Source organism: Silene latifolia, unplaced genomic scaffold, assembly GCF_048544455.1.
Source record: "Silene latifolia isolate original U9 population unplaced genomic scaffold, ASM4854445v1 scaffold_70, whole genome shotgun sequence".
NCBI lineage: Eukaryota > Viridiplantae > Streptophyta > Magnoliopsida > Caryophyllales > Caryophyllaceae > Silene > Silene latifolia.
This window is the reverse complement of record NW_027413609.1, coordinates 3,168,704-3,183,331: the sequence shown is the minus strand read 5'-3', so window position 1 is coordinate 3,183,331 and position 14,628 is coordinate 3,168,704. Positions and strand designations below refer to the sequence as shown.

Sequence of the window (14,628 nt, the reverse complement as noted above, 5' to 3'; positions counted from 1 at the left end):
TCTAAAAAACAATCGACTAACATTTTAGTCTATAAATCAAGGGACTAAATAAATTGTATCTCTAACAATTAATTAGTTGTCAATTGGGGTTCGTTCCTTTAGGTGTGACCGAAAGGGGTCAGTTGATCACCGTCGTCTCACAACAATAATGTGAAACTCTAGTCATCCAACCGTTATCGATTTACGTTAATCAACTGATGAGGATCAAATAATTAAATATTTGATGATATTCCTTTAATGAGATTTATTATGTAAACGCACTATTGTGGAGGACACTAACTCCAACAGTTCGAACCTTCGACGGGTCCATTCCGCCTTAGGAACCTGACTCTCCAGTAGGATGCGTAGAGATGGGACCTCCAACGCTGCTGGCTGAACCGCCTCCATACCATATGCTAGGTAGAAGGGTGTGGCTCATGTTGTTGTTCGAATGGGGGTTCGGTATCCCCAGAGTGCGAATGGGAGTTTGCTCGGCCAATCGCGGTAATTATCTTCTATTTTCTTGATGATGGTCACAAGAGTTTTGTTTGCTGCCTTAACCGCTCCATTGGTTTGCGGGTGGTAGGGGGATTATCGATGACGCTTGATTATGTATTTGTTTAGCAAGGCTTGTGTTTCCGCCTGGAAGTGGGAGCCTTGGTCACTGATGATTTCATGGGGTACCCCGTATCTGCAGATGATGTTGCCCTAGATGAACTTGGCCACTTGTTTGGCGGTCAAGACCACATAAAACTATGCTTCCACCCATTTGGTGAAGTAGTTGATGGCAACGAGGACGAAGCAATGCCTCTTGGTGCCTATCGGATTGACCTTTCCGATGATGTCGATGCCCAGGTCGAGAAAGGCCGGTGTGATGTCAAGGTGTATAAAAGGGATGGTGGTATGTGTTGTATGTTGGCGAAGATTTGGCAATTGTGGCAATGTTTAACGTAGTTTATGCAATCGGCTTCCATGGTGGTCCAGTAGTAGCCTAACCGTATGATCTTTCGGGTTAGAATCATTGCGCTCATGTGAGGGCCGCATTCTCCGTCGTGGACCTCTTCCATGACTTTTTTGGCTTTGTGGTGATCGACGCAAAGGAGAAGAATCCCTTGGGGATTTCTTTTGTATAGTTGTTCTTAGTTTATCACGAATTTTGATGGAAGTAAACGGATGGCTCTTTGTCCTCTTGTATCAGAGTTAGGAGGGAATTCGTTTTTGGTTTTGTAGTTGAGGATGGCGTGGTACCAAGGTTTGACATGGTTCTCTTCGTCGTTGTTGTTGGAGCAGATGTGAGATGGCTCGCTCCTTCCCACGACACGTGGGGGCATCGATGTCATGTCGTCAGGTATGTTGACGAGCGCGGCAAGCTTTGCCAGGGCATCAGCAAATTGATTTTCCTCTCGTGGCAAGTTGAAGTAGTCGACTTGGTCGAAGAATTCGGCCTCGTGATTAACTTTTACTCGGTAGAGTGCTAAGCCGTCGCTTCGGATTTTACATTACCCGGATACCTGATTCATGATGAGTGAAGAATCGCTGTGGACCCTTAACTTCTTGATGCCAAGTGTTATGGCTGTTTGAAGGCCGATGAGGCATGCTTCGTATTCGGCGGCATTGTTGGTGACGGCGAAGTATAGCTTGACTGACATCGGAACATGTTCCCCTTCTGGTGATATTAAGAGGATCCCTACCCCAAAGCCTCTCAGATTTGATGCACCATCGAAGTATAGGTCCCATGCGTCGGAGTCATAACAAAGGATGTCTTCGTCAGGAAGTGACCATGTGTCGGTCATTGGGTCCTCGTTGACGGGGTTTTCTGTTAGTAAATCGGCGACTGCCCTTCCCTTGATAACCCTGAGGGGTACGAATTTGAGGTCAAATTCTGATAGCATGAGTGTCCATCTAGACAGCCTTCCGTTTAGTACGGATTTTTCAAAGATGTATTTGACTAGGTCCATCTTTTAATAGATATGAACCGTGTAGCTGAGCGTGTAATGCCGCATCTTCTTTGTTGACCAGACCAGGGCAAGGCATGTCTTTTCCAGTTAGGTGTACCTTGTCTCATACTCGATGAACTTTTTGCTGATGTAGTAAATGGCTCGTTCTTGGCCGTCGACTGTTTGTGCTAGCATGGCTCCCATGGCTGTGTCGGTGACAGTCAGGTATAGGGATAAGGGAATTTCTTCTTGAGGTGGCATGAGGACAGGAGGTTTGGATAAGATATTCTTTATCCTACCGAAGGCCTTTTGACAATGCCAATCAGTGTGATCGGAGGAGCGAAGCTTCTTGAAGATTGGTTCGCAAATCATAGTGAGCTTTGCTATGAAGCGGCTGATGTATTGGACTTGACCGAGAAATCCCCGAATCTCTATCTCGTTATTAGGTCGAGGCATTTGTTGAAGAGATTTGATTTTGTAGGATCAATATCGATGCCTCTTTTGCTGACGACGTGCCCCAGGAGTTTTCCGGAGGTGACCCCGAATGCACACTTCTGAGGATTTAGTCTCATGTTTTATTTTTGAAGGCGAACGAAGAATTTTCGAAGGGCGCATATGTGGTCGTCCTATTCTTTTGATTAGACGATCATGTCATCGACATATATCTCCACCTCCTTGTGCATCATGTCATGTAGAAGTGTAGTGTCGGTTCTTTGGTAGGTTGCTTTGGCGTTGATTAGGCCAAAGCGCATGACCGTGTAGCGATATATACCCCACCGTGTAGTGAATGCAGTTTTGTGCATGTCTTCTTCGGCCATTTTGTTCTGGTTGTACCCAGCATAACCGTCCATGAATGATAATAGGGCGTGCTCGGCAGCGTTATCCACCAGGATGTCAATAAGTGGCAGAGGGAAGTCGTCTTTTGAACTTGCTTTGTTTAGGTCCCTGAAGTCGACGCAAACCGGAATTCTCCCGTCTTTCTTGGGTATAGGAACTTTGTTGGCCACCCAGTCAGAGTATTCAGACACTTTGATGAACCCGACTTTGAACAGTTTGTCTACCTCTTCCTTGATTTTCAGGGTACATTCGGCGTAGCTTTTGTTTCAGGGGTTTAGCTTCGGGTTTAATGGGTATCCTGTGCTCTACAATCTCCCGGTCAATCCCAGGCATGTCTTTGTAGGAACATGCGAATAAGTCCTTGTATTCATGCATGAGGTCGATGAACTGATGTCTTTCCGAGGGGTCAAGGGTAGTCCCAATCCTAAGTTCTTGAGGTGTGTTATCGGTTCCTACGTTAATAGGTTTGGTCTCCGCAATGATGGGGGTCATATCCTCTCGTGTTTCAAGTTCTTTGGCTAGGTGAGGTGGGAAGTCACTCAAGTCAAATTCCTCATATTCGTCCAGAATTTCATTGCAGTTAAAATGAGACGAGTCATAAGCAAACTTAGCGTTCATTAAGTCCACTTGAGCGAAAAGCTCAGATAGGACAGACATCTCATGGGCAATCAGAGGCAACACTGCAGAGGAGGTGGCCCTTGGAACAAGCTCCAGGTTGCTACCTTCCATGGGAGTGGGGATAACCTTAGTTGACTCGGCCTCCGAAGCAGCCACAAGCTTGTGATAAAACAGTGGAAATGGGCTTTGACCAGGACACTAGGAGTACTAGGAGCTAGGAAAGACTCAGACTCTAACTCGGACTCTTCTTCACTTTCCTCTTTGAACATAGGGCCTTCTCCCGTCGTGACCTTGAGAATGCGGCCTTGACGATCGGTCCACTTGAGAGATTTCCTCCAGCCTTGTGTAGCATTCTCTGGGTCAGTATAAGAGATTAAGGCGGTGGGATCGAACTGGTTATCCTTTAGAGCAATGTTGTCGAGGATGAAGTAGCAGTCTTGAAAGACTTTTACGCCCGGGTGCTTGATGTTGTCTTCTCCGAAGAGGAGACTGACGGTTAGTCCGTCGAGGCATGGGGTTGACTGAGATTTGGTCTACGCAGCTTTGGCGTTGTTGGGGATGAAATAGCAGTCTTGAAAGACTTGTACGCCCGGGTGTTTAACCTTAGCTACGGAGTCGTAGATTGGCTAAGGAAAGCCATTGTAGAGCTCGGATTCTCCCTTGGGGACGAAGTATCCATTGATAATCAAGTGGTAGGGACGGAGGATGACTCCGTGCTTTTTACGCTCCCGTATTAGGAGGTTCATCTCCTGGATGTCTTCATCGGTAGGCTCATAGCCTAGCCCGAAGGGGATGTTAGGGACCTTGTCCTGTTTCAAGGGAGGCAAGGTGCTCTTCAGCAGGTTGAGGGTTAAGCCCGAGCAATAACCCTGGCGCATCAGAATGCGGTTGACTGTGAGGTCGGAGAACGGATCACAATCAAAAGGTGCTGATTCATCGGTTAGGCCATTCACAGCTTGGAATCCCCACATTTCGCTGTCGTCCTCTTCAATGACCTGACAGGCTATTCCCTTCTTCATGATAGCCTTGATCGAGGATGTGGGAATTGTGATTGTGATGTGACCATAATTGGCGCATATTTAGCCCCCGAATTACCATTGTTTCCATGCTTTTTAGTGCCTATTTGGGTCATTTCTTATCATTAGTTCTTTGTTTTGCATATTCTTTGAGATTTTGATCCCTTGGTAGGAAAGGAGTAAGAATCTTGCATTTTCATGGCAAAACAAGGCTAAATTGATCATATTCAATGACCAAGCATCAAGGAGAGACAAGACTAGAAGGCCTTTGTACATAGCATAGTAGAAGAGCATAGTTGAGAAAAGGATCCTTGAGTCCCCAAGGAAATCCCCAAGGAATTCATGAAGAAAAGGGAAGAAAAGAAGAAGAAAAGATGCTGCTAGACATTCCGAACGGATTGTACACAATCCGTCCGTCCACCAAAGCCCAATCCGAGCGTCCCTCAAAGTAATCCGCTCGGATTCCCCTCGCCAATCCGGCGTCTTGCCCAAGGATCCGCTCGGATTCTCCAGGCCAGATCCGGCCGTCCCGACTCCCATCCGCACGGATTTGATGCAACACGTTTTCATTCTTCAAGCCACGATAAGAGAAGCCCTTCTCTCGGAGAATACCGAGTCTCCTTGCTCAACTTAAAAAGTGTAATTACTAGTTTAGCCCTTAGTTAACCCTAATGCATCCTCCCTAATTTTCACTATAAATACCCCATTAGTCTAATTAGAGGAGCATGTTCTTCTTATCAATAATTAGTGTAGTTAATATCAATCAAATCTCTCTTCAATATTGTAATCAAGTATTAATCAAGTTTTAATCCAAGTTTTAGTTCTTTAATCTCTCTCTTGTTCTTACTTTATTTTGGGTAATTGAAGATTATTTGGGTTATTATTGGGAGATTGACAACCTCTCAATCTAGGATTCAAGTACTTCTATTATTCTTGCTTTATTATTGGAATCATTAGTAGGTATAATCTCTTAATCCCTTTTTAATTATTGCTAATTACTTTCATTTATTCATCATGTTTCATTATGTTAGTATGATTGACAACCTTTCTAGCATGATCAATATGATAATGAGTGAGTAGTCTCTTAGCTAGGGTTTAATGGGTGATTAGGGAAACCAACATGGGGAATGATTCATGCTTAAATTAATATGCTTTCATATCTTATTTGCTTGCTTGTTTTGATCTTAATACATGCACATGTTATATTTGATGAAATGCTAAGCCTATGAATCCTTGCATTTACTATCATCTTCTATCCTTTCAACTTGACTTGTAAGACATAACCCAACTCGAGTCTTGTTAGACCATGCATGTGTTGAGTAGGAAAGATTAAGTTGACTTGTAGGTGTTGTACAATCTAATCGATTCGGCTCCGGGACCCAAACTTTCCTAGGATTGTAAGATATAACCCAACTCAATCCATCACAACAATAATTGCTTGCTTATAATTTGAGAACATGTTTGTATGATCATATCCCATGATTCCCCTATGAACCCATGACACCCTAGTGCCTTTAATCAATTGTTTACACCCCTTATTTTATTCATCTTGCTAGTTTATTTTCATTGCTATTTTAGTTTAGTAACCTTCTACATCAACCCAATTTGTGACACCCCTTAGACACTACTAGTTACAATAGAATTCTCATTTCAATACCCGTCCCTTGGGATCCGACCTTTACTTGCCTCTTTACTAATTGTAGAGTTGTTTGTGAAGTATAAATTGTGTTTTGTATCGACCATTGACCAACGACCACATATGCTTAATTTGTGAAACGAAATGGCCTCGATCAAAAATGGCGCCGTTGCCGGGGACGGTGTTTAATTGATTTAAGATTTCTTTTATTGTTTTTAGTTGTGTCTTTTTCACCTTGGGGAAGTAAAACTCCTCAAGGTTTGTTCTAATTGTTTTCGAGTTGTTTGATATTTTGCATGTCTAGAAGGTTACAAAGAGATTTGTTACCTTTTGACCGTGAAATCGAAAGAACCTTGACGAATAATAGGAGACTTGTTAGGAGGAAGTTGGGAGGTGTTGGTGAAGTTGTTCAACCCACTAGTGAGTTTGTCAATCCTTTCGCAATAGAAGGAGAAGAGAACCCATTAAACAATACCACACAAAATCCACCTACAATGCCTAAATTCTCGTCACACTCTATACCCACCGAGGAGGATCTACCAAATGGTACTCCTACCCCACAACATCTTACCGGAAACTTTATTGCCAAGTCCGCCTTCATTCAACTAGTTGAGAGGAGCCAATTCGGGGGAATGCCTAGTGAGGACCCTCATTCTCATATGGAAACCTTTTGCGATTATTGTGAAGCTATCTCTCAAACGGGCGTGACTCAAGACCAAATAAGATGGGTCTTATTTCCTTTTTCGTTAATCGGCACCGCAAAGCAATGGTTGAAGGGCCTTGATAAGGCCACCCTTGGAATAGATTCTTGGAAGAAGCTAGCTCCAGCTTTCTACCAAAAATTCTACCCACCGGAAAAGACCAATATGCTAAGAGCTCAAATTACGGGTTTTAAGCAAAGGGATGAAGAATCTTTGTATGAAGCTTGGGAGCGGTTCAAAGGTATTTGTCGCTCATGTCCTCACCATGGACTTAGCGAATGGTTTTTAGTGCAACAATTTTGGAATGGTTTATATGAAGATTCTAGGAACATTCTCAATATGGGATCAAATGGAATGTTCACCGAAGTTGATGACAACCAAACATGGAACAAGATTGAGGAAATGGCGGTCCATAATTCACAATATAGTAGGCCTCGCAAGGCTACTAGAGGAGGAAAGTATGAAGTGGACACCGTTACTCAATTGGGTGCTCAACTTAGTGCTCACATTGACACAATCAACTTGAAGTTTGAACAAGCTATGGCTAGACTTGAGGAAACCTCAAAATCATCAAAGCATCATGTCAATGCCATGACGGCATCCTCATCAATCCCAAGCGGGATATGTGAGAATTGTGGAACCTTGGGTCATGACTCAAGTGAGTGTAGGGGAACAACCGAACAAGTTAATGCTTTCCAAGCTTACAAAAGTGGTACCCCTTATTCAAATTTTTACAATGAAAACACCAAGTTCCATCCAAATCTCTCATACAAAAGCCAAAATGTTCAAAACCCTCAAACAACATACACTCCACCACCCATGAGAAATCAAAATCAAAGACCCTTTTACAATCAAAACCAAGGTTACCAAAATCAAAATCCATACAATCACCAAAATGACCAAGGTTTTGATGTCCAAAAAGCGGTCCTCCAAATGCAAAAGAATCAACAAGAATTTTTCACCCAAATGCAAAAAGATAGCCAAGCAAAAGACACCACCATCAACAACATTCTAGCTCACACCAAGATGTTGGAAACACAATTGACCCAACTAGCATCTTCAAGCTCACAAAGACAAAAGGGGCAATTACCACCTCAAAGTAATCCCCCTAGACATGAAACGGTTAGTGCCATTCACTTGAGAAGTGGTACAAGATATGAAGCACCGAAGAAGCAAGTTGAGGATGAAGTTGTGAGAGTTAGTGAGAATGAAGTTGTGGTGCAAAGTCCCAAAGAAGGGGAATCATCAAAGGAAGAAAGTTCAAAGAAAAATGAAGACAAAGCCAAAGAGAAGGAGCCCATTGTGATTAGACTTCCTTTTCCAAGTCGTCAAGCCAAGCCCAAATTTGATGATCAACTTGGAAAGTTCATAGAAATTGTGAAGAACTTAGAAGTCTCAATTCCTTTCACGGAATTAATCAATCACGTTCCGGCCTATGCAAAGTACATGAAAGATATCCTCACAAAGAAGAAGTCGATCCGGAAACTTGAGACTATCGCCTTCACTAAGGTGAGTAGTGCAATACTTCAAGGGAGTTCACCTCCAAAGTTAAAGGATCCGGGAAGCTTCTCAATACCGTGTACCATTGGCAACACAACGATCAATAAAGCCTTATGTGATCTAGGGGCTAGTGTGAGTGTCATGCCGTACTCGGTGAGTAAAAGGTTGGGAATGGGAGAGCTTAAATGCACCAATATCACTCTTCAAATGGCCGATAGATCGACGAAGACACCATTAGGGATATGGGAAGATGTCCCCGTGCGAATTGGGAAGTTTTTCATCCCGGTGGACTTTGTCATTGTTGATATGGAGGAAGATTCCAACATTCCAATCATCTTAGGAAGACCTTTCCTACACACCGTGGGTGCGGTGATTGATGTGAAACATGGAGAGCTCACTCTAGAAGTGGGAGATGAAAGCATAACTTTTAATCTTGACAAGACCATGAGAGCTCCTCGTTTGCATGAGCCATGTTTCATGATTGATCATTATAGCCGAAAAGATGAAAGGAAGAAATCGGAACTCCAATGGAGGAAGAAAGTTGAAGATGCTCCATTCAAAGAGCAAGTGAATTGTGACAAGGAGAGCTTGCAAAGCTCATCAAAATCAACCAAGGAAGAAGATGATGGCCTCATTGGCCAAGAGAAGAAATTGGGAGAGTTGTCTCCATCTAAGCAAGAGATTTTCAATGATCAACTCAATGAAGTTTGTGGTCTTTGGGACGACGAATTTGAAGGGATCTTTAATCCCTACATTGGGCATGCCATCGATCATGATCAACAACAAGGGCCACGGTCTATTGAGGACCTCTACCATAACAATGAACAAGCTTTTGATTACTTCTTCAAGGTGTTGAGCAACATCAACAACACCTTGAACATGCCCCCTTGACATCTCATCAAGAATGAGAGTTTGGTGGAGTCCTCCCTAAACCACCACTTGTAAATATTTCTAACTCCCTAACTTACTTTTCAATTTTTTGTATTGCATTTTCGTCATTTTTGGATTTTATTTACTTTGATCAAAATAATTGTCATGAAAAGAGAGAAGTGAGGGAGGGACTAATGATTTTAAATAATGTGTAGTGCTTTACCTTAGTGTGGGGATGGCAATTGCCTAGGCTATTCTTGCCTTAGTAGTGCCCCCACAATGAAGAACACAAGATTTGAAAGAAAGAAAGAAAGAATGATAAGGGAATGCGTTGGTGCACGGATGGAACTGAATCCGTGTACACAAGGACCAATCCGAGCGGATTCCTGAGAATCCGCCCGTCTGCAACAGATCCAAGCGTCCTGCTGAGAAGACGCCCGTCTTAGGCTGTGTTGAAATTGCAAAAATTCTTGACTGTCAAAGAATCCGAGCGGATTTCTGGAAAGACGCCCGTCTCACAGAATCCGTCCGTCTTTCGAAAAAGACGCCCGTCTCAAAGCTGAAGAAAAACAAGGAAAAATCTCTGGACTGAAATCCGTCCGTCCTGTACGAAATCCGCCCGTCTCATCTCAGAAGAATCCGAGCGGATTCCCCAGAATCCGCCCGTCTCTAGGCGGGATTTTGAAAATTTTGAAGCTGTAGAATCCGCACGGATTGCGCCCAATCCGCACGGATTGTCCCTGCGTCCTCAAATTGCCGAGTTCTTTAAATACCCACCCCACCTTCATTCATTCATTCATTCATTCATAAACACTACCCATAACATCAAAACCCTCATCCTCTCCATCTCAAAAACAAAAACCCTCAACAAAATCCACCAAAATCAAATCAAACCATCTTTCAAACAACAAATCAATCACTCCATCTTCATTAACAATCAAAACCAAGAACAAATTCTTCAACCTTTGAATCGATTTTTATTTTTATAAAGGCAAAGCCTTTCACCTCCAAATCGATTTGGGCATTCTACAAATTGAAGATTTTTGGCTCTTTACTTGGTTAGTTCATCAAATGGCAAGAACAAAGGGAGCAACAAGGGCAACAAAGGCACCAAAAGCAAAGGCTCTCTCTCAAAGGCAAAAAGCTCTACAAGCAAAGAAAGCTTTGGCAATGGTGGTATCAACACCAAACTTGGTAGTGCAACAACAACAACAAATTCCTATGGAAGCATCACCTTCTACTCCGTGTCGATCAACTCTTGCATTTTCCGGAGGTAACATTCATTTCCGATACCCATAGAAATACATTTGTCAAGTTTGCTATGAAACAAATCCAATCCACCAAATTCATATGTCAAGATGCTTTAGAGAAGTTGGGTGTTCTTGAACAAACAAGAGTCTTTTTCAATGCCATGGGTTTGAAGAAATTGTTTGAAATGAAGGAAGTAACATACCCCTCCCTTGTCTTGGAATTCTTAAGTTCTTTAAAAGTGACAAAAGTTGAGAATAGGGAAAATATTGAGTTTCGTCTAGCTAACACTAGTAGACGCATTACCTTTCCGGAATTGGGTGAAATTTTGGGTCTTAGCGATGAACATAAATTTTATAAGCAATATGGGATGTATGATCCCGAGCCTCTTTGGGAGGCAATCTCCGGGAAGAAATTTGAAGATTTTCATGCTTGTCGTGCTCTTTTGGTCCATCATCCGGGCATAAGAATATGGCACAAAGTTGTGGGAAATACCATAATTGCTAGGAAAGACACCAATCATTTCATGGGACTCGATTTTATTCTCCTTGAATCAACTTTGAATATTGGAAGAATTCACACCAAGCCTTACAATTCTTTGAGGCTATTGGTTGATAGATGGCTCCATGTAGATAGGGGGAAGAAGGGTCAAACCATTATTGTTAATGGCGGCCTTGTCACGGTCCTAGCCAAGCACTTTGATCCTAATTTCAATAAGGATAGCAAGTACAAGGCTAAGGATGGTGGCCATCTTATTGATATGTCCATCTTGATTAACAAGTTTAAGTGGGTTGCTCACAATCCCCTTGATACCAAGTATGGGTGGCTTACTAGTGAGGCTCGATCATTCACTTTACCCGCAAAGATTTGTCGTCTTAGTGTCCACCGGACCAACTTTTTACTTCCCCTATCCGAAGAAGCCGAGTACATCATTCAACAACAAAAGGGTAATCATGAAACTCCCTCCTCTTCCATTGTTATACCACCTTACCCATTTGTGTATGAAGAGTTCAAACCGCAAGGAGTTGAAATTGGAAAAGACTATGTCACTCTTCTTATGCAAGCCATGCACAAGCAAGCTTATGAAGATCGGAAGAATGCATATTTGGCTCAATATCCTCCCCTCCTACATCTAGCTAGGCAAGGACTCCTTGATCCATCTTGTCCTTTGCCTAGTTGCGCGGATAGAGAAGCCTTATTTCCGGGTGCATCTAGGGACGTGGTGGAAGACAATGAGGTTGTTGGAAATGGTGAAGAAATTGATGATAATATTGAGGAAGAAGCAAGTGGAGATGAAGAAAGAGATGGTGAAGATAATGATGAGCAAGATGATGGAGAAAGTGATGAAGAAAGTGTCAAGGAAAGTGGCAATGTGACCGCTTCTCATGAGGGAAGTGGTGATGATAATAGCATGATGGAAGACTAGCCTTGGAGACTCCTACACTCCCATGGTTTGTCTATATCTCTTTGTATTTTATTTCATTTTGATCATTGTTGGTTTAGTCCTAGCAACATCAAAGGACTCACGCCTCGGTTCCTTTGAGGTGTTCTTTATTGTTCCCATTTTTGAAAATCCAAAATGACAATCTAGTTTCATGCATAGCATAGTGTGTGCATGAACTCCCCCATGCTTTGACATTAGCAATAGTGTCTTATTTGGTTTGGGGAAGTTAATGCATACACAACGGGAGGTAATCTAAATTATCCTCTCCGTCATAACAAAAACCATGCATCATGTAGTATAGCTTAGTGTAGAATTGCATTTAGTATAGAAATCATGCATCATTTTTGCATAATTTCCATCATTTTGGCCATTGAGGACAATGCCCATATTAGTGTGGGGATGGGAATTCTAACACTTAACTTTTATTCAAAAACCATAAAAATTGAAAAATTTCAAAAATCATAAAAATTTAAAAATTGAAAAACCAAAAACAAGTTCATTTCCTTTGTATATATTGTCTTGTATATATTGTGTTTGTTTATCCTTGTTCACTTTGATTGACTACGCCACATCCGAGACATGAGGATATTGAAAACCGCATGGTATGATCTTTCCAATCTCCTTTTTCCTCTTTATGTTAATGACTATGTGGCTTTATTTTGATTGATGCGGTAAAAACAATGTGAACTTAGGATTGCATTTAGTTTATATGGCATATTAGTTGGTAGAATCATATGCATTAGGATGTTTATATGTTAGTTGCATCATGGCATGTAGTGGCATGTTAGAAAATTTTGTGAAACCGTCTATTTGGGAAGCTTGACAAGTGTATATAGGCCCTAGTAGATGCTTTTTATTCTTAAGACTTTGCTTGTTAGAATACTTGTAAAACACCCTAGGATGTGTCATGCTAGTATCCTTTGACCCATGGTTTAAGGCCTAGTCAAGAGTACCTTGTGGTGTGATAACTCCTTGGCTACCGTTTATTCCAAGGTGACCCTTGAAACCATGCATACTTCTATCATTCATCCATGTTCTACCATACATTTTTGTCATCAAAGGGAATGGGCACAAAAAGAAATCATTTTGAGTTCAATGAAAGGAAAAATGAAAGAAAGTTTGCAAAAATGCATCAAAAGAAAAGAGGAGCAAAATAAACTCCTAAAGCTTCAAATACAAGGCACCCTCGTTACTAAATGGGGTGACTTTGAAAATGTTCAAAAAGAAATTCAAAAAGTTGTCAAGTATTGAAATGCCAAAAATCAAAAGAAATGGCAAAGAAAGTGTTCTCAAATGTCAAATGCCAATGAAATTGGGGGGAAAACAAAAATAAAAGCAAACTCCCAAAATGAAACTCAAACATCTATTGATCCCTTTATCCATCATATCCATTTTTGTGCATGGTAGAGAGGGGACGACCCTTCTTCTTGTCTAGGCAAGAGGGGGAATTCCGCGATCCTCCAGTGTTTCTAACACCATAGGGAGTCTACTCTTGACAAAAGCATTTAACGATTGAGGACAAAGGTACCCTAGCTTGACACCTTTTGGAGGTGATTTATTGGTATCCTTCTAGGCTTAGTAGTTTGAACAAATTGCATCTATGAAGGATTGTGTACCCTTGAATTGCTTCCCTTGTAGATAATTTCCGCCACTTAGATGAGGAAAGTGGCTATTCTTTTGTAGATGCATCCATTACTTGATTTTGTGTGCTTAATGTTTGGATGTGTCGCCATTTTGGCAAGACCCACCTTGCCTTGCAAGAAGGCATCCTACCTCATGGTTGTCTTGTTGTGAGTTGAAGGGGCGGAGTGAGACCCGCTAATTGTCTCATATCGGCTATTATTATTAGGTTAGGTTAGTATTGGTCCTAGTCTTTGTCACCTCTTTACTCGGGACGAGCAAAGGTTCGGTTTGGGGATATTTGATGTGACCATAATTGGCGCATATTTAGCCCCCGAATTACCATTGTTTCCATGCTTTTTAGTGCCTATTTGGGTCATTTCTTATCTTTAGTTCTTTGTTTTGCATATTCTTTGAGATTTTGATCCCTTGGTAGGAAAGGAGTAAGAATCTTGCATTTTCATGGCAAAACAAGGCTAAATTGATCATATTCAATGACCAAGCATCAAGGAGAGACAAGACTAGAAGGCCTTTGTACATAGCATAGTAGAAGAGCATAGTTGAGAAAAGGATCCTTGAGTCCCCAAGGAAATCCCCAAGGAATTCATGAAGAAAAGGGAAGAAAAGAAGAAGAAAAGATCTTTGCTAGACAATCCGAACGGATTGTACACAATCCGTCCGTCCACCAAAGCCCAATCCGAGCGTCCCTCAAAGGAATCCGCTCGGATTCCCCTCGCCAATCCGAGCGTCTTGCCCAAGGATCCGCTCGGATTCTCCAGCCCCAGATCCGGCCGTCCCGACTCCCATCCGCACGGATTTGATGCAAAGACGTTTTCATTCTTCAAGCTACGATTAGAGAAGCCCTTCTCTCGGAGAATACCGGAGTCTCCTTGCTCAACTTAAAAGTGTAATTACTAGTTTAGCCCTTAGTTAACCCTAATGCATCCTCCCTAATTTTCACTATAAATACCCCATTAGTCTAATTAGAGGAGCATGTTCTTCTTATCAATAATTAGTGTAGTTAATATCAATCAAATCTCTCTTCAATATTGTAATCAAGTATTAATCAAGTTTTAATCCAAGTTTTAGTTCTTTAATCTCTCTCTTGTTCTTACTTTATTTTGGGTAATTGAAGATTATTTGGGTTATTATTGGGAGATTGACAACCTCTCAATCTAGGATTCAAGTACTTCTATTATTCTTGCTTTATTATTGGAATCAT

General features: G+C 41.9%; 1 non-coding gene across 1 annotated transcript; it reads right to left on the bottom strand.

Moving 5' to 3' along the window:
• Window positions 1-6,889: 6,889 nt before the first annotated feature.
• Window positions 6,890-6,996, bottom strand: LOC141640074 (small nucleolar RNA R71). Its single transcript, XR_012542820.1, has one exon. It is a non-coding gene; the product is annotated as a small nucleolar RNA R71 (small nucleolar RNA).
• Window positions 6,997-14,628: the final 7,632 nt, after the last annotated feature.